The 24,515-nt window shown below is 43.8% G+C and overlaps 1 protein-coding gene across 6 annotated transcripts in view; it reads right to left on the reverse strand.

Annotated features, from left to right (window-relative positions):
* Positions 1 to 24,515, reverse strand: part of ADCYAP1R1 (ADCYAP receptor type I) — a 171,572-nt gene that overhangs the window by 146,121 nt on the left and 936 nt on the right. The gene's annotated exons all lie outside the window — the stretch shown is intronic.

Below are 24,515 nucleotides of genomic sequence, written 5' to 3' on the forward strand. Positions count from 1 at the left end.
CACTGATGGAAAAATCACTTCCTTCGACACAGGAAGCATCTACACTATGGCGTTACACTAGCACAACTACAGCGCCAGAGCTCTGTCAATGGGGAGGCTGTAGCATAGAGATGGCCTTATTATTAGTTTTCCAGGACTAACTCCTTTCCCCCTCCTCCCTGCCCCCGCATCGTCTCCAAAACCAAATTTCTTTGACTGTCCACTGAACACATTTACTAGGGTAACTGCTGTTGACATGCCTGTTCTCGCAGGGTAGCGACCGTTCTCACACGACAGAGGAACAACCAGTCCTATTCCGTGCTTGAGAAACAGAGAAAAAAACCGAATACGAAGCAAAACATTATTGATTGCCAGCACTAGGCGATCTATTTTAGCCCTCTCCAAAGGATGCAATTTATTAAGATGAGAAATATACAAGTCCCAAAGCCCTCATTTCCACTTGCTCCATTATTAAAGGCTCTTGCAGCCTGCAGATGGTAGGCAGCTCAGGATCAGAGTCTCCCATCACCAGGGTAACACTGGGGCTGGGGATCTGGGACTTCCCCCATCTCCAAGGAGGAGGAGATCACCAATTCTCTGTGAATACTTAGCTGACAACACATATTCCAAAGGCTGACCTGTTTGTACGTCAACACCGAAGGGCCTTTGAGGCATGTCCGATTGCAATTTCAAGTGCTAAAGGCACTTCAAGAAATGCACACTAATGCACGTAAAGCCTGTGACAAGCTCTTTGCCTTCAGTCCCCCGGCTCGGCAGGGGTTCTGCTGAGCGGCTAGCTCAGAATCCACAGTTGGCAGCGTACACTGCCGCAAGTCAGTCAGCAGCTTTCGATGGCCGCCCGGCAAACAAAAACACACTATGAGTCGCGGGTGCATATTTACAGTCGTTCTTTTTCACTGAGCCTCAGTGTTCACCTCTGTCCCAAGCGTCTGTAGCCAGCTGGAGTAAATGAGGCATGAGACTTGTTTTTATACCAGCTTGCAATGTGTCACTCATGGGGGAAAATAATCCCTTTGTCTCAGTAGATAAGAATGAACATCTAGTGGCCCCAAGGGGAAATAGCATAATGCTGTTTCAGGCAAATGGAGTAAACTGCAAAAACAACAAGGAGTCTGGTGGCACCTTAAAGACTAACAGATTTATTTGGGCATAAGCTTTCGTGGGTAAAAATCTCACTTCTTCAGATGCATAGAGTGAAAGTTACAGATGTAGGCATTATAAGTAAACTGCGTGGTAGATATTTGATATGATAGTACACATACGTTGTACAATGAACGGCAGGATTCTGCCTTGCATATAGTTTGGATGTAATTAGATCTGTCCAAAGAATTAAGTATTTTAGCAAAGCTTGCCTGTTCAGGAAACCGCCATGAACCAAAAAGCCAGGTGATTAGAACGAAAAAGTTTTCTGAGAACACTCTGCATGCTCCCCCCCACACACACACATTATTAAGATGAAGCTAGAATTTTGTGACACATCTTAGTTACCTTTTTTCCCCCCTGGAGTGGGTTGGTTGTGATTGGTCACAAAATGATTGTTTCTGGATCCTTAATCAGCTGTGATCAGGGGGTTTGGTAGAAACAATTTTGGCTCATTTTCCTCTGAGGGAGCAAGCCAGTCAGAAAAGCAATAGAGTAGAACAATAAAATAACAATAAACAATGATAGGAGATAAAGAATAACTGGCCATATATATGTAGACTACTGAATCACCAACCCATCACCCTGTTATGCAACATTCTATCATCTAACTCAAACCATTCAGCCTTAATCATCCTTTTATTCTAATATACAGTTGAAACAACCCTGAATTTATCCGAAATTGGAAAGCATTTTTTGTATCGGTTCTCCAAAACAAGCTAAGTTTCCAAGTACACACACACACACAGACACACACACACACACACACACACTCCTAGTCTTTCAGTGAATTTGTCCAGCTACAAAGCCATATACATAACACTAATGATGCTATCCATTTTTTCCCCTTGGGATTCTACTCACTTTTGTCATGTCACTGCAACCACATAGCAAAGTAAAGATCTGTCCCTGTGAAGCGCTTTTAGAGTTGAGGGCACTCAGCTCTTCTCATGATTGAGTTCTGCGTGTGATTTTGGTATTACTATACCACATTGGTCTAATTTACCACTGGCACACGTAGATACAACCCTTCTGAAGTCAAAGGAATTGAGCACCTCCTATGCCAGCAGTTGAATTTGGCCAGATGTCCTTTGCTGTCTTTTGAAGAACATTTGTTATATAATGATTGTATTGTATGGACAAGAATGAAATTCTTTGAATTTCTAAAGTGTCAGCAAAAATTTTATTGCTATTTCAAAAAAATATTGCAGAGATATTTTTTGTCTGTTTTTCCATCTATTCTGTAGAGTTGACCAACATTTTATTCGAAATTCAAAAATGGATGAGATTTTGTTCCATGAAAAAATAAGTGTTGCCATTTCTCCCCCGCAATCCACTCTACAAATTATAAGCCCAACATCCCATGTAAACTCAGGAACCCTCCAACAATTGCCACTATCATTGATAACATTCAGTATTAATCTAGCTGGTGACTAGTAGCCATGGTGAAAAGATTGGTATTGTTTACATTTACTGTAGCCTCTTGAGCAGACTTGCAAAGAAACCTCAATATGACATTACTTATTTGTAAAAATTATTCCTCGTTGTAGCTGCTCATTGTTCAAGCCGTCAACTGCTAGATTATCCTATCATGGATGGCAGGGGCATGATAATCCAGTTGTTAGTGGCTAGAACACTCAATATTTATGAGGAGAACCGAGATTTCCAGGTAAGAGAACATGCAGTAAATCCTCTTGCAGTTTCAATTGTGAGTTACTCTAGATATTTTATCATGTGTATTGCCAGTTTATTCCATGCAGTTTTATTTTAGACTTTTCTACTTCTCATCCATACATAATCATACATTTTGCATCCCATGTAGAGTTTCTGTGATTTAACCTGGTAAAGCTTTTAATTCTTAATCTTGTATTCAGCTCTGATACATTCACCCGGAAGGCTGAAGCGAAGAAAAAAATCACTTTCATTTTCTTAGACACTGAGGAGTGGTTTAAATGTAAACTACATGAACCGCATGGTCTGTAACCCTGGGTTTCATCATCCATTCATCTCAGGGTTTAATTGGCCTTCTCTGGACCAGCTTTCTGATGCAAGGATAAAGATTATTGGCCAGATTGGGAGCCACTTGCTCACACTGGTGAGCAGTTATTAACAAGAGTAATCCTACTTCAGTGAGTAACTGCTTACCAGCATAACAGAGTTCTGAAATCTAGTCCTTAAACTGTTGACTCGACATTTTTATCTCAACAGAAGTGGTTCAAGAATGGGACTTCAGTTTATATATATAAAAAAACCCCAACACACACACACACACACCTAGTCACCTTGTTAGCCAGGGATCAAAGATTCAAATGATGTGCAGACTGCATTTTGAGGGGTACACCCCAGTCCTTTCTTTGGACCAGATCTGGCACTCTGACAAAGTCCCAGTGACTTCAGTGAGACAAGTTATACAAGCTGAAGGGTTTGTTCAGCAAACCTTAGGATTTTTTCTTCACAGAAGTTGTGAGTAAATATTTTCAGCATTGAATGGTTGAATAACATTCATTGACTTCAGTAGAAACTGAATTAGAACCTGACCTCCGGGAAAGTTACTTGTGTTTTTAACTTCTGAACGTTAGGGCCGGCAGTGTCAGTTCTCAAGCCTGAGCAGCGCACAGAGATTAATCTGATCAGCATAAAGGCTGTTACTGACCGACACAGGGATGTACAATGCTCACAGGAAGCTCCCAGTTCCCACAGGCAGCAGAACGGTAGCGACAGCCCAGTCACAGGACAGATATAGCAGAGAGAACTGGGATGTAACCCATGGACCTATGGAAACCGGCAGTCTGAAATACATTCATTTTTGCCTGTGATGGGTTCACCCTGGGGTGCCACCTGGCACTGGGATACCACTGAGCCCTTTGACTCACCAGCCTGGGCTCCCTCTCACACTGGGCCGCCGTGACAAGCGCTGGACCGCTCCCAGCCCTACATTCCCACCAGCATTCACGCAGGCAGGGGCACACCCAGCGGCAGTTGCATGCAGGCTTTGGCCAGCCACTGCATGAATCAATAATAGGGAGGCTGTAGTCAAAATTACTCCCAGCTTCCCAGCGTAGGACCCCAGAGCTGTACTGTCCTGCCCCGGTCAAAACTCGGACCAGTATGAATTTATTACTCAGTTCGCCTCTCCCGCAATGTGGAGAGGAATATGCACAATACACTTGTGTTAAACCAAGCTAAGATTTTCCCCCAGACACTTCAGTCAAAGGCACACTAGTTTAGATTAAAACATAAAACAAGTTTATGAACTATAAAAAGATAGATTTTAAGTGATTATAAGTGATCAAACAGATGAAAGCAGATTACCTAGTAAATAAACAAAACTACAAACTGAGCCTAAAATACAAGAAAGATTGGATATGAATTAGCAATTTCTCACCCTGGCTGATGATACAAACAGGCTGGCAGATTCTCCAGGCACAAGCTGCACTTGCTTTGCAGCTTGGGCTCCCCACCCCCATTCCAAGTCCTTTTCTTTCAGAGCTTCTCTCAGGTGTTCAGTTGTGGGGGAGTGAAGAACAACAGACGATGTCACTTCCAGCCTTATATAGCTTTAGCATAGGGCAGGAACCCTTTGCTCCAAAACCAGTTCCCAGCCCAGTTTGTGGAAAAATACAGGTACCCAAAATGGAGTCCAGAGTCATGTGGTCTGGTCACATGGCCTTACAGCAATAGCAGCCATAACTTACAAGCTGTATGGAGTATTCTCAAGAAGGCTCACCAGGTGGGGGACAAGCTTCTCCTAAGGCCTATTGTTTTTTTCTAATGGCCCATTACCCTGAATAGGCCCGTCCCAACCAGCTGTCTAGGCTGGAAGCATTTTGCCTCGTGGGTGTCACCCGGTGTAACTACATTTGAACTACAGATACATAGTCAATATTCATAACTTTAGATACAAAAATGATACATGCATACAAATAGGATAATCATATTCAACAAATCGTAACTTTTCCAATGACACCTTACATGACCCATCTTATATAAAATGCATCATAATTATGCCATAATCATATCATAATAATATTACTATGATGAATATGGGGTGTAGTGTCACATTGCCTTTTTGTTGTTGTTGTTCATTATAGAGGGAAAAAGAAGAGACAAGCAAGATCTGCTGTGAAGCTCATGCCAATCCTCAGCATCTCGCCATGGCCTCACCTCTTATATGTTCCTCCTGACAGGGCTTATATGTCGTTTTCATCCTTCCTAGCATCTCCTCCGTTTGCCTGGTATTTGGGGATCTCATGTTCTCAAGGCTTCCTAACGTGCATCTTCCAAACGGCACAGTCACATGCTTGTTTGGGCCACAATCCTGTTTTTATTCAAATCAAGGCTAAAACTCTCACTTGACTTTAGTGGCAGCATGTTCAGGACCAACCCTTTAATGGAAAGGAGACTGGACAAGTTATATGTTCTGATGGGTTTGTTCATCAAACCGTGGGATTTTTCTTCACCTAATTGGTGAGTAAATATTTTCATTTTTGAACAGTCAAATAGCATTCAGTGAATAATTTGTTCACACACACCCCACCCATCATTCGGATAAGTTATTTATTAATACAATTTCTCATTATTTCATGGATGTAGCAGCACTCTTGGAAGACCTTTGCTCAGTGGTTTGAGCATTAGCCTATTAAACCCACGGTTGTGAGTTCAATCCTTGAGGGGGCCATTTAGGGATCTGGGGCAAAAATCTGTCTGGGGATTGGTCCTGCTTTGAGCGGGGGTTGGACTAGGTGACTTTCTTCCACCACAGTGTTTCAGTTATTTGTATTTCCATCTCATTTTGTTGTTCTCTGCATTATGGGCCTGATCCTGCCAGTTGCCAGGCACCTCCTCAAAGGTACTGGGCACTTTCATTTTCCATAGCAACCTATAGCTATGACTACACTCTGAGCCAGGGGTGTGATGCCCCTTCTCATGTATATGTACTTGTGGTAGCTCAAGGAGAGCTAGCACATGTATAAATAATAGTGACGCTCACAGGCATCGACCTTCCAAAGTGCTGGGGGGGTGCTTGACCCCCAGCTCTGCCTCAGACCCCGCCCCCACCCTACCCCTACCCCCACCCCCAAGACCCCACCCTCGCCTCTTCCCGCCCAGTTCTGCCCCCTCCCCCGAGCGCACTGCATCCTCGTTCCTCCCCTCTTCCCCCCAGAGCCTCCTGAACGCTGTGAAACAGCTGTTTGTGGTGGGCGGGAGTCACGGGGAGTAAGGGGGAGGCATTGATCAGCAGGGCCCGCTGGCGGGTGGGAAGCGTTGGGAGGTGGGAGGGAGCTGATGGGGCTGCTGGTGGGGGCTCAGTACCCACCATTTTTCCCCTGTGGGTGCTCCAGCCCCAGAGCACCCATGGAGTCGGCACCGATGGTGAAGCTAGAGTCGCACAGGCAGTGACAGCCGAGGCAATACCCACTGTTCTCAGGTGGGTTGGGACTTGGGACAGCTCAGCCACGCCTCCGAAGGCACTGCCCATGCTATCAATTCTACACTGCTATTTATTCTCACACCAGCTCTCCTCGAGCTACTCTGAATAGGTCTACTTGAGCAGGAGACGCACACCCCTAGCTCAGATGCAGCCTGTGAGACGGCACTTAGTACCTTTCCAGAGGCCCCAAAGCTCCGAAGTTTGCAGATTTGAGCCATGCGTGGGAAATGCTCGGAGCACTAAAGACGACAGCTTGTTTATGATTAAAATATATCTCCGAACTATAGAAAAGACGAGGATGATACATTTCCTTCTGAGAAATGCCTAAGTCATCCCTTTAGTTGCCTTCTGAATATGTCCTCCGAGCCACTAAAGAGACATGAGGAATACAGTCTAAAATCTTCCATGTAATTATTGTCCCTAAGGAAATCATTGCCTAGGGATCCACTAGTTCAGTATACAGGCTCTCAGACATTCAGCCAACCTTCCCTTCACATACACTTCTCAGCTGTATATTGCCCACCTTGGGAGAACTCTTCTACTGTATCCACTGACGGCCTTATTCCGTGTTAGTGTTCGTAAGTCGCGTGCCTAAGAATCCCCTATCAGGGCACACTACAGCTAAGCCCAGAGCCACGGCAAGGGGAAGTAATATACCCAATGAGCAGCTGCATTACACAGAGATAGAGAGGAAGTGTTGAAGCAGGTTATTTTGCCAGAGCAAAAGAGCAGCATGCACAAATCTTGGGAGATTAAGGAAGAGGGAAATCTGGGTACCTACACTATTGTATCCTTTGTTTATATTGTCCATGGGCGTGCATGGATCAGCGTTCACGTTGCACTCCCTGTCAGTACCCGGCCAGAGCCGGGGAAGCTAATGATACAACCAGTGGACCAAATTCCGTGATGAATCCTGGTTACGTGCCACCTGAGGCGCGTTGCGCATACGCTAAGAAAAAGTAGTCATCCATGGTATTTTAGCCTGTAACTTTCTGACATAAGAGTATTTCACATTCATATGGCACCTTTCATCCCTAGACTTCACCAACTATTCACCTCACGGCAATGCAGTCAGCTAGTACGCAGAGGGTGTCAATCAATCAGCACACATTTTGCTGCAGAGAGGCAGACTCAGAACGTTAGCCACAGACATCGGCGCTCAACTCTTATGGAAAGGAAGATGGACTCTTTAACATCCAACATACAGTAGACAGGACAGGGCGTTTTTTAAAAAAAATGTTTTACTAATTAGGCTCCATTGTACCTTTGAGGCAATGGCCCACATTTGGGGCCTGGTCCGAGGGTTATGGAGTACCTGAAGAAGAGCTCTGTGTAGCTTGGAAGCTTGCTTGCAGAAGTTTGCAGAAGCTGGTCCAATAAAAGTTATTACCTCACCCACCTTGTCTCTCTCATATCCAGGGATCAACACGGCTACAATAACACTGCAGATGCAATCTGGCCCTATTGCACAGCCTGCAGAACACAATAATAAAATGGGTCTAAAACCAAAGCTAATCACGCCAAGTACCCAGCCAGATCACACTGTCAATTGCTAAAAACCGATAACCATCAGGCAGCCCATCTACGAATGCAACATCCGTCTATCCAGTCAGCAATCATCTGCTCTTATACTGTGATCACCGCCACAGCACTGCAGCACCTTACAACAATTCCCCACTTGTACAAAGACCTGGAATAAATGGGAGCTAGAGGAAGCAAAATAAACCAACAATCACCATCAATGAAGGCTTCACAAAAGTGGTCAGGAAAAAGCAATCAAATCATTTTAAACTCTAGGCATTCCAAACCTGGATGGTGTGTCTCCCTATGTATGCATGCACACTGGTACATATGCAGGCATGTATGGATATCTCCCCCTCTCCCCCCAAAAAACCTAGGTCAACCTAGGTCACTACAATCCAGCCATTCTCTCAACAGCAACTTGAAAAAGGATGGATGATAAATGGTAATTGGGAATGAACAAGCTAATAAACCTACTTTGGAAGATGCCAACACCCTACCACTCCCAGAGCTTCAAACTAAGAGCATGAAGAGAAATCTGGGTTGTCAAAAACTTCAGGGAAAGGCTATAAATTGAAACACAGGCAGCTAAGACATAAAAAACAGACCTAGGAGGATGGATGGCTCAGGAGCTCGATATATAGAACCCAATTTTCCTCTCTATGTAGCCAAGCTCTATGTAGCTTGTATCCAACTCAGATGGGAAGTGTCATGTGACCAGGAGGTGGGCGGTCAGGTCTAGTGGTCAGAGCAGGAGTCAGCGGCCAGTTGCCAGAGTCAAGGACCACAGCCCAAGTCAGGAGCCAGGAGTTGGAGCCCAGGGTTAGAACTGGAGTCAGAAGCCATATGCCAGAACTAAAGGTCAGAGTAAAAGTCAGAGGTCAGGAATCGGAGTCAAGGGTTAGAACTGTGTTACATGCACTGAGGCAAGACAGGGGCCAAGGCCACAGCAGGGGCCAAGACAGGACCTACCGGAGCCACAGGTAAATGCTTTGAGCAGCCGCTGAACTGCTGCTGCTACTGGGCTTAGGAGCCAGTCTGCTGCCTCTACCAACCAATCAGGCAGTGTAGCCAATCAGCTACGCTCACCAGTTTGCCCACAGACTGGCTCCGTGGCTGGCCCAGCTCCCTGACAGGTAGTAAGAGGAAGCTGCCACCAGCGCCTCTTTCAAGGACTGTGAGCAAGAGTAAGTCAACTCAATCCATTCCTAGTGGCAAGGGAGAAGCCTCCGAAATGGCACTCCATCTCAACCAAGAAGCCAAGACCTGAAACGGGCTAGAAATTGAACTGCCCCTCCAAGGTCTGACAGTGGTCCTGCCTGGTGAGGCTGAAGTACGCTAGAAAGGCAGTGCGTGGGAAGCTTGTGCTGCTGTTGCTTCTGCTGTTCCAATGTATGTGGATAAACAGAGGGACATGATTTCCCCAGGGCGATGAATCTGGCACCTTTTCCAAGCACTAAATTCAAACATACAAAAAATACCCAGAGTGGAGGAAAAGACTCATGCCAGAGGGACCAGAAACAGAGAAATCTAGATGGAAATGTCTAGGTAAAGTTCTAGAGTATAAGTGCATCACTAGAGGTCCCTCTTCCTAATGAAAACCCAAGACAGACACGCCAGTTTAGTAAAGGTAAATGTTTAGTAGCAGTGGAAGTAATCATCTGATGAATGGATATATTAAAAATGCTCAGATTATGGTGATACTGAAGGCTGAAGTGAAATCCAAGGATGAAATCCTGATGCCATTGACGTCAATGGGAGTTCAGGCATTGATATTAGTGGGGACTGATTTCAGGATTAGTATTTCACCCCAAGAATTGAAGACCAGAACCTACACCCATTGACATCAATGAGGAAAAATCTCATTAGCTTTATGGGAGGAGAATTGAACCCTTATTGCTGGTACTGGGGAAAATTACCTCCCATGGACATAAGGCTTGGCTAAGGAGTCATGAGAAGTTCACAGAAGAGCCTTCATACATTCATAATTAGTAAGTTATATATATGGTAACCCATTTGGAAAGGAAATCCTTCCAGATTACAGCAACTAATGAATATGATTATCTATTCTGCTGACTACACACTAGTCTAATTACCATCCCTTTCATGGGGGAGTTAAGCATGGTCACCAATTATTAAACAGATCCCACTGAAAGGAAAGAGTCTTCACATCAAGGGAGATGCTTTTTGCCTGGAAAGGCCAACATAATTCTCCCTTACTGCCCATCATAAAAAAAAAACAACAGACAAGAACATTGCAAACATTAGCAAAGGACAAAGGTTTGCAAGGGACATGCTGCTTTTCAAAGCACAGAAGAGCTCTGAGTTTGAGAGAGTGTTCAGCTGCTAAGCTTCATGTTCTCTTCATCATGATGATGATGACAATGTCATGTTCATAGAAGTCCCCTTGGGGCGGGGGGGAGGAGGGGGAGGGAAGCCCTAAGTGTTTGGCTAATTGCTTTTATAAATTTAAATAAAAAAATCAAAATCTTTGCTTGTATTTAGTTAGCCTAAGATGTACAACTCCTACTCTGGGTTTTAAAAATATGTATTTGATAAAGGTCTACTCGTGAGAGGAAGGACCGTGTTGTGGTCAGGGGCAGCTCTAGCTTTTTTGCCGCCCCAAGCACAGCAGGCAGGCTGCCTTCGGCGGCATGAATGTGGGAGGTTCGCCGGTCCCGCGGCTCCAGCATACCCACCGCCAAATTGCCGCTGAATCCGCGGGACCAGCGGACCTCCCGCAGGCAAGCCGCCAAAGGCTGCCTGACTGCCGCACTTGCAGGGACCGGCAGGGCACCCCCCGCGGCTTGCTGCCCCAGGCACGGCTTGATGCGCTGGTGCCTGGAGCCGCCGCTGGTTGTGGTAAAGACTCTGGACTGCGTCTCAGGAGAGATGTGCTTAATTCTCAGCTCAGCTGCCAACTTCCTGACTCCCCTTGGGCAAGCCATTTCATCTCTCTGTGTCTCACTTCCCCCTCTGTAAAATGGGAATGATACTACTTCATTTTCCCCCTCCACTGTCAGTCTTGTTCATTTAGATCAGAGGTCCCCAAACTGTGGGGTACACATCCCTGGGGGGGGGGGTGGAGGAACGTTTAGGGGGCCAGGACTGGGGCCCAGGCCAGCCCCCATAGGCAGGGGTGGCTCTAGCTTTTTTGCCACCCCAAGCACGGCAGGCAGGCTGCCTTTGGCGGCATGCTTGCGGGAAGTCCGCCGGTCCCGCGGCTTCGACGTACCCGCCACCGAATTGCCGCCGAATCCGCGGGACCGGCGGACCTCCCGCTGGCATGCCGCCGAAGGCAGCCTGACTGCCGCCCTTGCAGGGACCGGCAGGGCACCCCCCGCGGCTTGCCGCCCCAGGCACGCGTTTGGAGCGCTGGTGCCTGGAGCCGCCGCTGCCCATAGGGGGCAGGGAGGGAGCGTCGCTCAGTTCTGCTCCTGGCCTCGGACCCCGGCTGCCGGCCTCAGCCCATGGCTCCCAGCCCGACCCCCACCCCAGCTGTGGCCCCAACCTCAGCCCCCTTACCCCTGTCCACGTCCCCCCCTCCCGGAGCTGCAACCCTGCTCCCGGCCCCGGGAGACAGAGGGGGGCATGGACAGGGGTAAGGGGGGGCACGAGGTAAAAGGTTTGGGGACCACTGAATTAGACTGTAGGCTCTCCGACTGTCTCTTACTATGGGCATACAGTGCCTAACACATATCAATTGGAGCCTCTAGGTGCTACCGTAATTACAAATAATAAGTTATATGGGCAGGCAATTAAAAAGCCTGCATAAAAAAAATCAAAGGACATTGATAGAATGCTTGCAGAGATGTACAGCAAGAACAAAAGAACAGCTCTAGCTGAAGCCACAGTATCTTAGCAAGGATGAGCTACAATAATTAGTGAAGTTCCTGGACAATCATTTCACCCTCACCCACATTAATGACTTAAAAGATGAAGAAAGGGTTGTGGAAACTTAATAAGCCTTTTGTAAATCTAGGGATGAAAATAGACGGCAGTCAAGCATGTAGCTGTTTATCTCAAGGTTGGCCAAAGCCATGGTGCTGGCAAAAAAGTGCTGAACTTGTGCATAGGTCTGTATAGAATTTCTGTATGCTTGGGTAATCATCATTTTAATTGTAACTTTAATAAAACTTGTAAAATAGACTAGACCTTTTACTTGTGAATGTCTGTGTTTAAGTGAGGGTTGCTCTGCATTTGAGGAATGAGCTCAGAAATCATCCATGCCTCTTCTCTTCGGAATGGTTCATTCTGTAACGTAATGGCTCGTCTGACAGTGCATGGAACCAAAGCAAGCACCTAGTCTGAACTGTACCTCACCACTGGGAGTTTCCACCTGATCATTATCTATGACTTACCCACATATGGATAAATAGTATGAGAATATAGCAAGGTGGTGGCTTAGCCATAAAACTTCAAGTCAGTCCATTTTATAATACATGGCTATTTTGTTCAGGGGCAAAAAGGGAGATCTTTTGAGCTATCTCGCTATTTCTAAGGCATCTGTTGCTTTGCTATCTAAGCACGAATGCTTTCAGATACAGTCCATTTGATCCACTGATGTGCTCAGCTAAATCTTGTCTATATTCCATACACAACAAGGAAAACATGGACACTTTTTTTTAATAACAGAAAAATCTAATTCCAGATTTTTCAGGTGATCCTAATATGTGAATGTTAATATACCTTGGCACCTTTTTCTCCAACAACTTTGCTTTGCAATGTAAACTGATCCCGTGTTTGGGTTTTCTGCTTTAAACTGAATAGATTCACAGAATGTCAAGACACATGTGTCTATCCTAGGTACCTATATGCCCCTCATTACTGTAGTATCTAAGCACCTTGCAATCTGTAATGCATCTATTCTCTCAGCACCCCGGTGGGGTAGGGCAGTGCTGTTATCCTCATATTACCAATAGGGAACTGACACACACAGAGACAAAGCGACTTAGCCAAGGTCACTCAGGACACCTGGGGCAGAATAGGGTCTTGAAGCTATAGCTAGCACCTTAACCAGTGGGGCATCCTTCTATAGTTAGAAAGGGATACATCAGTGGTTTGAGCATTGGCCTGTTAAACCCCGGGTTGTGAGTTCAATCCTTGCGGGGGCCACTTAGGAATCTGAGGCAAAAAATCAGTCTTTGGTCCTGCTAGTGAAGACAGGGGGCTGGACTCAATGACCTTTTGGGGGTCCCTTCCAGTTCTATGAGATAGGTATATCTCTCTTCTCGAAGTGGTGCATTATTCTTCATGTTAAGAATGTATAAGGCCTATATTAACAACAACCCTCTCTAGTGACATCTCAATTTGGACATGCAATGCTTTTTAAAGTGGTTTCAGTTTTGGAAAGTGCTCAGCAACCACTCTGAAAAATCAAGCCCCTTTAGCATGCTACAAGTTGGGCATCATAAATCATTAGACAGTTCTGAGGACTTAGACTAGAGTCTAAGAATTTGCAATCCATGAGCAGGATACCACTTGCATTGGAACTGAGAAGGATGAAGCAGCAAGGTTCATAGAGGACCAAATTTGTGTTGGTATTAATGTTCCCTGCGACTGTGTAGTTCTTCTCTACTTATTGATATGCATCTCTCCTCCGAGCAGATGCATTTGAGGCTTTGTTTCAACTTCTGTCGGTGGCTGAAAGATGGAAGAGCTGCTGCTGAGCAAGAAGAGTGACCTCCTTCCCAACTTCACCTCCTTTATCTCCTCCCTTGACGTCCCCTATTTGTAACCGTGATATCGTCCTGACCTCAAACGCTTCTTCTCCAAAATCAAGACGTTTGAGGCAAATGATAGAATTAACAGATGACAAAACATGGAATTGTGTGAACTGATCAAAATTCTGTTAGTATTAGAAATGTCTTCTGATGCTGCATGGTTCTGCCCCTCTCATCTGTGTGTATCAGTGTACAGACATTACTCTTCTCACACTATATCTTCTCTGTTGCTGGTTCATTCTTTTCACATATCAGTATTCAGTGCTGGACTTGAGGGAGAAATATCTGGCTTTCTCTTCTCACAGCAGGAAAGAGAAAATATAATCATAAAAATATTTCCTTTCTGAAATTTCACCTGCCTTTGTGCAATTTTCAGATTTGCCAGTAATCATTTTCAGCGTTGCTGCTGAAAGCTCCCTAGAAGAGCCCTCCCCAACAGACCCCAGCAAAGTATTAATATCTCATCCTTTCATTTCATGCACCAAGCTTTCTGCACCACTTTCAACAGTGTCCCCAAATAACCTTCCACCGTTTCTTGTTTGCGTGCATTTTTCTGTAGCATTTTTAATTTGTGTTCTCTTCATTCAATGTGATTCAGCACTTTTTTGCCAGCCTTGAGATAAACATGTCAAGCATGTAGCCTTGAGATAAACATGTCAAGCATGTAGCTGTTTATCTCAAGGTTGGCCAAAGCATACAGAAATTCTATACATACCTATGCACAAGTTACAAATGTAGTTATACTATCAGAGGGGTAGCCGTGTTAGTCTGGATCTGTAAAAAGCAACAGAGTGTCCTGTGGCACATTAAAGACTAACAGATGTATTGGAGCATAAACTTTCGTGGGTGAATGCCCACTTCGTCATGTAGTTATACTCACATCCTTAACCATAGTGTTAGGGTCTGATGAGTCTCTCATGGCTTGATCACCAGTAGAGGGATGGTTCCTGCTGGAGTCTCCCATAGGGAGCTCAATTTTCCTAATCTGAGCTTCCCCTTTTTATAATGTGATTCTGTCTAAACCTACATTATGCACATATCCATAAAAGCAACCCTCTTTTCTCTTATTGGTCTGTGTTCCCTGGAAACTTAAGGGACCCCAATTTTCTATAAACTGTGTAAATTCCCTTTATTCTCATTAACATTGACGCACAACCTCTATCCTGTAGTGAAGAAACATGGAGACAGATGCGCCTTTATGGTATTTTTATGATCTAATATTAATCTTCTGGGTAATTTTTTTGTAATCTTACCAGTTGGTACCTCTTTTCCCATAATCTTAGGGCATCAGGTTATTTTCTGGTCACTTATGTCATCATTTCTTGTCTCCAAGACAAGTCTTGCAGGCTTCAGCCTAGAACTTGTGTTTCAGCTTGTCTTAATTATGTCTAATACTTGGTTCCTTTAAATACTGATCAGTCTTATACTTTTATAATTCTACAAATTAACATACAATGAATATGAATGACATAATAACTAAAATAATTAGCTACAACTTGAAAACAAAAGGTAGCATGCAACAAACATGGGGGAAGGAATAGAATGAGAGGAAGGACAGTCTTATGGGCAGTGCATGGAACTGGGCCTTAAAAGATCCAGGTTCATTTTAGCACTGCTACAGACTCCGTGTATGACCCGAGGCAAGTTGCGTACACGCTCTGAGCCTCAGTTCCTCACACATAAAATGGGGATCGTAATTATTCCTTTTTCTGCCCGTTTTTCTGCCCTGTCTCTTTAGAACATAATGTCTCTGGGGCAGAGGCTGTTTCTTCTTATGTGTATGTACAGTGCCTAGCACAATAGCGCCCTGGTCCAATTGGGGGCTGCTAGGTGCTACTGTAATCGAAACGATGATAGTGCTTTTGTTTTGCTAAATCTGCCCCCTTTTGGAGCTCTACCATTTTTCACAATGACGGCATTGATGGAAGGAAAATGGTATATGTATGGCACACACGCTGACTTTTGGTTTTTGCCAGTGGGTGCTCTTCTCGGCCCCTTTCCCCCCTACCCCCATGAGCTGCAGCGGAGGCCTCATGGGCATGAGGCCGAGCGGGGGTGGAGCCTCGAGGCACAGCGCGGGTAGGGCCTTGGGGGGGAAGAGGCTGAGTGGAGGCGGGGCCTCGATGCGGGGCCTCGGGGGGGGGGGGAAGAGGCCAAGAGGGGATAGGGCCTCAGAATGGAGCGGGATGGAGCAGGGGTCAGGACCACGGTCTGGGCGCCAAGGCCTACAAAAGCCTGAGCACCCCCTATTATTTTTTGGTCAGTGCTTGAGCCCCGGAACACCCATGGAATGGGCACCTATGATATATGGCCTTCTATGCAGAAGAAGGCAACAGGGTAGAAGAGCACAAGGAGAGTGGACAAGGATGAAGCTGGGGAAGAGTGTGGGGAGCAAGACCAGGAGTAAGAGAGGACAAGCAGTTATAGGTGAGGCAGAGTTATCCAGGGCCAGTGGTACAGAGCAGCATCTTCTGCATAGCCAATGACGACCTTCCATCCTGCTCTCTCCTCTGCAATTATTCAGTGCTGTTCTCGCCAATGACTTTTCCTCCAGCTGCTCGCCCAGGGTATAAACTCATCTCCACTAACTAGCTCATTCACTAGCATAAAATACTCCCCAAATGCCAAACTTAATGCGACTCAAGTAAATGAATTCAAACTATGGAAGTCCAGGCTTCTTTGACAACTGTGGCACATTCATTAGTCATTAGGAGCTTTAAGCATCTGTGATATTTCTGATACCCTCTCTTCTCCTCTCCATCTTAAGCTAACCACAAAACTCCTGGTAAGATTCCAAGGGTCTGATTCTCCCCACACAGGAAATGAGTAATTTCTATTTACTTTAACCCAGGCCTTTACATAATGTGCTACTTCTAGCTACTCTATAAACTTCTTCTCTACGCCAAGGCAGAGAGAGGTCAGTTTACTAGTGTGCAAGGGAAAAAACACAGCAGCTACAGCGGCTAGATCTTCATCTGGCTCATGCCGCAGAAGCTGTAAACATTTAACACAATATATTCTGTAAGTATTCTCTTAATTTTGGTTTAGTGTTCCTAAATTTAAAACTTCATCTAAAAATAAAAACAGTTAAGGTTGCTAAGTGACAACCGTTGTTATTTATCACATCATTTGCAAAACCCAAATGTTGAAAGAAAGCAAACTAGCTGTTAAGGACATTGCAAGTCTTACACTGCCCAAATAAAAACAAACATCATTCTGATCTAGTATAAAGAAAAGCATTTTTCCATCACAACACAATAACTTCAACTCTGCCATATAGATTGCTGAGGAGGGTTTATGTATTTTTATTATCGTGATTTCAGTAAATATTTTTTCCAAGGGATAATATTAAATGGGAAGCATTATTAGTTAAATATAATTACCAACTGACAGTAACATTGTTTTCGTCCAGTACGTTAGATGCTGGATGTATTTTATGAGAATGTGGATGACTACTGATTTATGCTGAGGAGATTAACCCTGTATGCATGGGTTTGCACTAGAAGCTGTTCAATGTGTATGCACTGAAAAATATGAAAATGGGGGTTGTGTTATGGTTGAATTTTGAAATTTCAAAACCCAACCCATACTAAAAAAAAAAACCTGTTTGACAGTAAATAAGGTATTTCCATTATTGTCACCTCCCAACCTTATCTTTTTTTTATTACATTAAGGTTTTTTGGTTTTGGAATTTCACAGGTTTTGTTAATCATTTTTTTAAATTTTGTGTTGGAAAAGTTCTAAAATGTTAAATAAATGCAGTTAAGTCTCCAGATTATTTTAAAAAGCCTACAATGGCTCCTGTGAAGCCCTGCCTCATTCTATGCACACCTAACAAGACCTACATGTTCCCTAGGCCATCATGATATCCCTGCATTCATAATACAGCCTACCTTCACTCCAAAGGTTGATGAAAAAGTGAGGAGAAGTCATTGAAAATTAAATATCAAACTCAAGACTAGAATTTAGGTTACCTGGTTCTGTAACCTGTGTCTAAAACCAGTAGAAATGCTACCTTCCAGCCAAGTCACTGAACATCACTGTGCCTTGGGTACCCCACCAGAAAAAAATTTTTTGGCTAGCAATCATACTTTATACTCACATTGTGCTGTTCCATCTTCAGATCTCAAAGCACTTTACAAAGATGGGTAATTAGATTCAAAGCTTTTTGAGCCAGGGACTGTCTTTTTGTTCTGTGTTTGTACAGCACTTACCCCATGACCATGGCTCCTGGGTGCTATAGTAATATAAATAATAACCATTCTGCATTTGGGTTAAAAGAGCAGATACCTGAACCAATTTTTATGAGCTTCACTATGGACTGATATATACTTGCCCAACATTTAACAAGCTTTGGAGCTAATCCTGTAGCATTTGCATGTGAACTGTATGCCAGAAAAGTAGAACAGAAGAAATACTACAGAAGCAATGGCACAGTTACCACCAGCTACTGGTGGGAGAGAACGTTAGATTTCTAACACAAAGTAGACGACAACCTGGCAAAGGAATCGGACGGACCATCCACACCAAATTCAGGTGTTGTAACCACTCTGGAGAGTCAGTTCTACAAGATGACACATAAACAAAAACACAGGAGGACAAGGAACCCCTTTGTGGAGGACATGCAGGAATGTGCTTCCACACTGGCAGAAGTAACACATGCCCACCCAGTCACAAAATAACACACACCAATTCCAGCTGGCAAATCCACCGCAGTGGCTGGACACATTTCAAGGACTGGAAGTGGTCACCTGATCAGAAAGTCTTTGAGGGTCCATGACCGATGTCCAGTGCTATCAACCCTAAACTCCCAACACTTAAAAACTAATGCAACCAATAATAAAAATGCCTAAGTATAGAGGTGTAACATGACGGTCAAGAGAGATGGCATCAACCCTCCTGTAAAACAAGGGATTTATTCTGCTTTTTATTGGCTAATCTGAGGAGCAGGGTGGGGAAAAGGCAGAGCTCTCCCCCCCACCCCACTGCGCTGGCTTACACAACTCAGCTAACCTAAGGATGGCTTGTGATTTGCTGCTGGTATAGGCCACCAGCAAGTTACTACCCCACTCTGGGGCAAAGAGGAAGCAATGGAATGTGGCCCAGAGAGGTGTTGCCAAGGCGCAATGCCTCCGCTGCAGCTCCCGTGCTGAAATCAGGACCCCACTGAAGTCAACGGGACCAAGATTTCACCTCTGGACTGTGGCAACTTAAGCACCTCCCCTCGTTCAGGGCTGTGCCTAATGACACAATCTAGCTCAGACTGAATGAACTGGGGCCCTACTCTGGCACCTTTACTCAGACTGAGTAGTACCTTCTTCCTCTTGATATCAACAAGACAGCTTGCAGAGTCACGTAATCCTCCGGGAGAGGATGCGTGGCAGAACTGGGCCCTGTATCAGAGAACTGAAAACTAAAAATCCATTCCATGTTTTATTTTTCAATCACTTGACAGTATGTATATAAAACAGGAGGACTTTTCTCACTATCCATCAGTCCCATTCAACATTTACCGGAGACTATAAATAACAGTCAGTAAATTATAATGATCAATTAATTTCCAGGGACTGAGCACCTTTCATCCAAAGATCTCAAAGTGGTACCAAAATGCTACTGTGATTGTCATTTCATAATGATTAGAGCACTGGATTGGACCTCAAGAGACCTCAGTTCTAGTCCCAGCTCTGTCATTGGCCAGCTGGGTGACCTTGGGTAAGTTACTTCACCTCCCCTGGCTTTAGTTTCCCCATCTGTAAAATGGGGATAATGCTATTGACCTCCTTTTTAAAGTCCTTACAGACCTATTGATCAAAAGCCCCATAAAAGAGTCAGGTATTATTAACAACAACGGACAGATAAATCTTAAATATCTGTGTCAGAAATAGCCCTGTGCAATGGGAAACTTTTAAACCTTAATATTTCCAAAGTGATTAATTTAAATACATACCAAAAAATAATTAAGCAATGTCATTTTTGTCGTAAGGAAAAAGTTACATGAACAATCTAGATTTGTTAGGATTTTGTTAAACAAACATTTATAAAATCACCTGTTTTAAATAGATGTTTTCACACTTTCTAAAATGATTTTTTTTAAATGCACCCTAAAGTAATATAATGTAAAACATTTTTTTAAAATGTATTTTGTAAAGTCACATCATGTCTGAATAGTTTCAGCCGAGATTCATAATATATGCCCTAAAAAAAAGAATTATAATGGAAAAATTGTCACACACTTACTTACCCACGGTGGTGCAAACGGTATCACTGAAATGAAGTGGTAATATGGTTGTCACATTGATTTGCAAAGCAATAATCTGGCTTCTGAGTGGAGAAACTAAGATTCTAAAGGCTGAGTAGCTCACCCTGATAAGGCAACTGTATTAGAATAACTCAGATGGATAGTACTATTATCACAGACTCAGAGCAGCAAAACGCTGGAAGGGTACTATTAGCTCCATCCCTGTATCTGTTCATGATTGTTTCCCACATTATATTCTCCAGCACATTATCCATTCTAGTTTCAACTGTCTTGGACAAAGGGCTTCCAAACAATCCTTTGGGAGATGGGACAATCCAACCCCTGGACGTGAGATATACATTGGAATTATTAAAAACATATGGTGCTGATTCCGATTGCCTTGTCTCTCCATGTAGCCTCACCCACATACATGTTTGAAGTATTACAGCACATGAATAAGGGCTTGGGAATCTGGCCCCTAGTAACTTTAAAAATGTTTCTTGAGGGTTTAAATTTTGTCATTATGTAAATGTCCAAGCAAGGACAGCTAGAAGATTTCATAAAGCGAGATAGCATCATTTATTAGAGCTAATCAGAAAATGACCGAACAAAAAACAAACAAGAAAACAGAAAAAGGTGAAAAATCTGCCAAAAATGTATGAATTTTTTACCCCCCTCATTTTTCCAATCCGCTCTAACAACTGGCATCCAAAGGGACACAGAGCTTTGCAGCCAGTCACAGCAGATGAGTGAATGCCCATGTCTAGTATATGTTGTGTACAGCTACCAAACACACTCAGGTTCAAAGGATTCCTTTGAAGTGCTGCGTGTTAAAGTAAGAGGGAATTGTAAAGCTCTCTCAAGGGATGCTGAGATTCATTAAATATCAGAATAAAGGTCAGGGGGGATTAAGGAACCCAGAGTCATAAGTTTAGTCAGTGGTGTGGCGACTGTCCTTGCCTATATCCAGGGTTGCTGGAACCATTTTTGCAGTGGGGGTGCTGAAGGTGGAAACCAGGTATTTGGGTTGTTATTACGACTTCAAGCTATGGGGTGCGGCAGCACCCCCAATACCCTTAGGGAATGTCTACACTACGGGATTAATCCGAATTTAGATAATTCGAATTTGGGAAACAGGTTGTATAAATTCGATTGTGCGCGGCCACACTAAGCACATTAATTCGGTTTTTAACCACATTAATTCGGTGGTGTGCGGCCAACTACCCCATTAATTTAACCACATTAATTCGGTGGTGTGCGGCCACACTAACCCTAATTCGAATTAACAAAATCGATTTTAGCGCTATTCCGCTCGTCGAGGTGGAGTACAGAAATCGATTTTAAGTGCCCTTTAATTCGAATTAACTGGCTCTGTAGTGTGGACGGGTGAAGGGTTAATTCGGATTAACGCAGCTAAATCCGAATTAAAGTCGTAGTGTAGACCAGGCCTTAGTTCCAGCACCTACGCCTGTATTTTGCCACAAAGGATGACTTTAAAAGTGGGGTAAGGACAAGGAGAAACAGACCCACACTTGTGTGACGTCACTGACTTCAGTGGCGTCGTTGCTCCAGATTTGCACTGAGGTAAAAGGTCACTCCGTTCCTAGTGAGATGTCAATGGGCATTGGATCAGGCCCTAACTGAGGGGAGAATCACACCCTTCATGCCTAAAATGGTAATACAGGATATTCAGATTTAAACATCAAAGGGGCACAGGCAGTAAAAACAAGAGGGCATAAGCTATTGGGAGAATACTCCTTGCTGACTTTAAGGTCAGACTGATATGCTAACGGAAATGACTTGTCACACATGAACTCTAGGGGCCATATCTTCAGCTGGGATAAATCCAAGTAAGTGAAATCCAAGGAGCTACACCAATTTACACCAGCTGAGGATCTATCCCACTGAATGCACTTTGGCTTAAATCAGTAGTAACTGTAAAATCTGACCTGTTCTAGGAAGACTTCCACCTAGACTGTAGATCAGATAAGAATTACAGTACATTACCTGCCTTGGATTTGCTTTGACTTTTCTCTGTTCCTTAACTTTAAGAACCGGGTTTTATTAAAAGATAATTTTGGAGTTAGACTTACTTTGTGCTAAGTGCTCAGAGGGAATTTAAAAAACAACCCAATCCTCTGTATTCAGATGGGGCAGTATCAGGTCTCTTGCTGGAACAAATGGTCAAAGGCAGAGGCACAGGAAAACCGTCCCCAAAACACTGCCCCCAGAATGCTGGCTGCCCTGAGCTGGGATGAGAAAAGCCTGAATACAAAGAGAGCAGTCAGGAACCAGGGGTTGAAAGTGGCCAGTAGAGTATTCCACAATCTAAAAGATATTGCTATTTGGAAGGTTCCCCTTCACTTTTCATGTAAATGTTCCTAATTTTAATGTCCCCGCAACCCTTCCAATTATTCGTCCTGGTAGCATCCTAAACAATTCCTCTCCTGTCTTGGTGTTTACACCCTCCAGATATGTGCAGAGTACAGCACTTCTAGATGGCTACGTGCGGCTGTAAATCTGTAGCGCAAATGGCAGATATTAAATGCATGAGGAAAAAGGTACACTCTAAGTGTTGTGTTGTCAAGGAATGATGGAACATCAGAGCCTGATTAGCCACTGTGTATTCCGTTATTTACAGAGCAGCCCTATTCAAAGAGAAATCAACTGGACCAGCAGGCTTTCCTTCTGCTTAGCCAGGAGGACCAACCAGTCGATTCAGTTCAAGCAGCAATCCTGCTCACTGCAACACATTTAAAGCATGCACGCGTTCACATTAATAAACAGAACAAAAAGCCTTCCATGCCATGTCCTCACAAGTGATTGCCAGATCAATTCTATTTGACCTTCAGTTTCAATACATCAACAATTGCTGCCCTCAGCCAAACATAGACAAAAAACTGAACGGTAGCTAAGATACGGACAGAAAAATTTCAGTCCATGTCTTATCATTATGCTCCTAATTCAAGAAGGATGTTAGTCAGTTGGAGAGGGTTCAGAGAAGAGCCATGAGAATGATTATATGATTAGGAAAAAAAATGCCTTATAATGATTGCGTTCTTCTGAGTCTATCTATTTAGCTTAACAAAGAGAAATTTAAAGGGTGACTTGATTATAGTTTGTAAGAGCCTCCGCGGGGAACAAATATTTAATAATAGGCTCTTCAGACTAGCTCAGAACAGAATAACACAGTCCAATGGCTGGAAGTTGATGCTAGACCAACTCAATCTGAAATAAGTGATACATTTTTAATGGCGAGAGTAATTAAGCATTGGAACAATTTACCAAGCGTCATGGTGGATTCTCCATCACTGATCATGTTTAAATCAAGATGGGCTGTTTTTCTAAAAGATCTGCTCTAGGAATAATTTTGGGGAAGTTCTACAGTCTGTGTTGTACAAGTAATCAGTATCACAATGGCCCCTTATGGCCTTGGAATCTGCAGATCATTACATCAAATGACATTCTTCAGTTCTTCATCAGAATGTAACTGTTTTGTTATGTCCATCCACTGGGAAACTTCTTTGAAGCACAGAGCTTCCGGGAGTGAATTTTTGCATTATATGAACACAAAAGCCTGTCAAAAGTAGTCTCTCTGTGTATTTATAGGTATATCAGGTTAAGGAGTTCACCCTCCCGGTCCATACAGTGAGCATCTATTTACTTTTTAAAAAATTATGTTCCCATCAATTGTTTCCCCAATTTTAGCCAGCCTATGAGGTATAGGAATGCAGAAGGGAGACTGAGGCGTATCTAAACAGAGTAACACCAAAAAAATCCATGTATGTGTACTTTGTCAGATTTAAAATAACCTGCTTCAATCAATTTATAGATGGGTACAACTGTACAACATATGCCTTGTATAAGCAACCACAAAGGATATTAAAATATTATAAAGGTATTTACAGTTTGACTGTGCTTGGATTGATTTTTGTCTGGCGGTTGTATCTGCAATGATACCCCCACATGTTTTGCAAGTGAAGGGCCAGATTCTGTTCTCACCCCAGCTTAAACCCAGAGGAAATCCACTATCTTCAGAGGAGTTCCTCCACATGTCCACACCCTAGTAAGATGCCCATCAGGCCACAAATATCAACATGTCACTAAACAAGAAATCTACACACCTCTCCTAATACTATAGCTATATCTCCACACATTAACTATTCTCTGCTATTGATGTAAACCATACGATTCCAGTACAACCACAGCCCCAAACACTGCACATGGCAGGTACACAGCACAGCAGAGCAGTAAGATGAGAAGTCCTGTTTGTTAGCTCTGACTTTAATGTGCTTTGCATAGAGATGGAAACATTGGAACAAGCTGTTCAAATACGGATAAGAGAAAGCCCCCCCCCCCGCAGGCGCACACACACACACACACACACACACACACACACACACACACACACACACTATGGTACAAGAATAGAGATTTTAGCTACTACTTCATAGTAAAACCA

Source organism: Terrapene carolina, unplaced genomic scaffold (assembly GCF_002925995.2).
Source record: "Terrapene carolina triunguis isolate 2854851 unplaced genomic scaffold, T_m_triunguis-2.0 Scaffold111, whole genome shotgun sequence".
In the NCBI taxonomy this organism is placed as follows: Eukaryota; Metazoa; Chordata; order Testudines; family Emydidae; genus Terrapene; species Terrapene triunguis.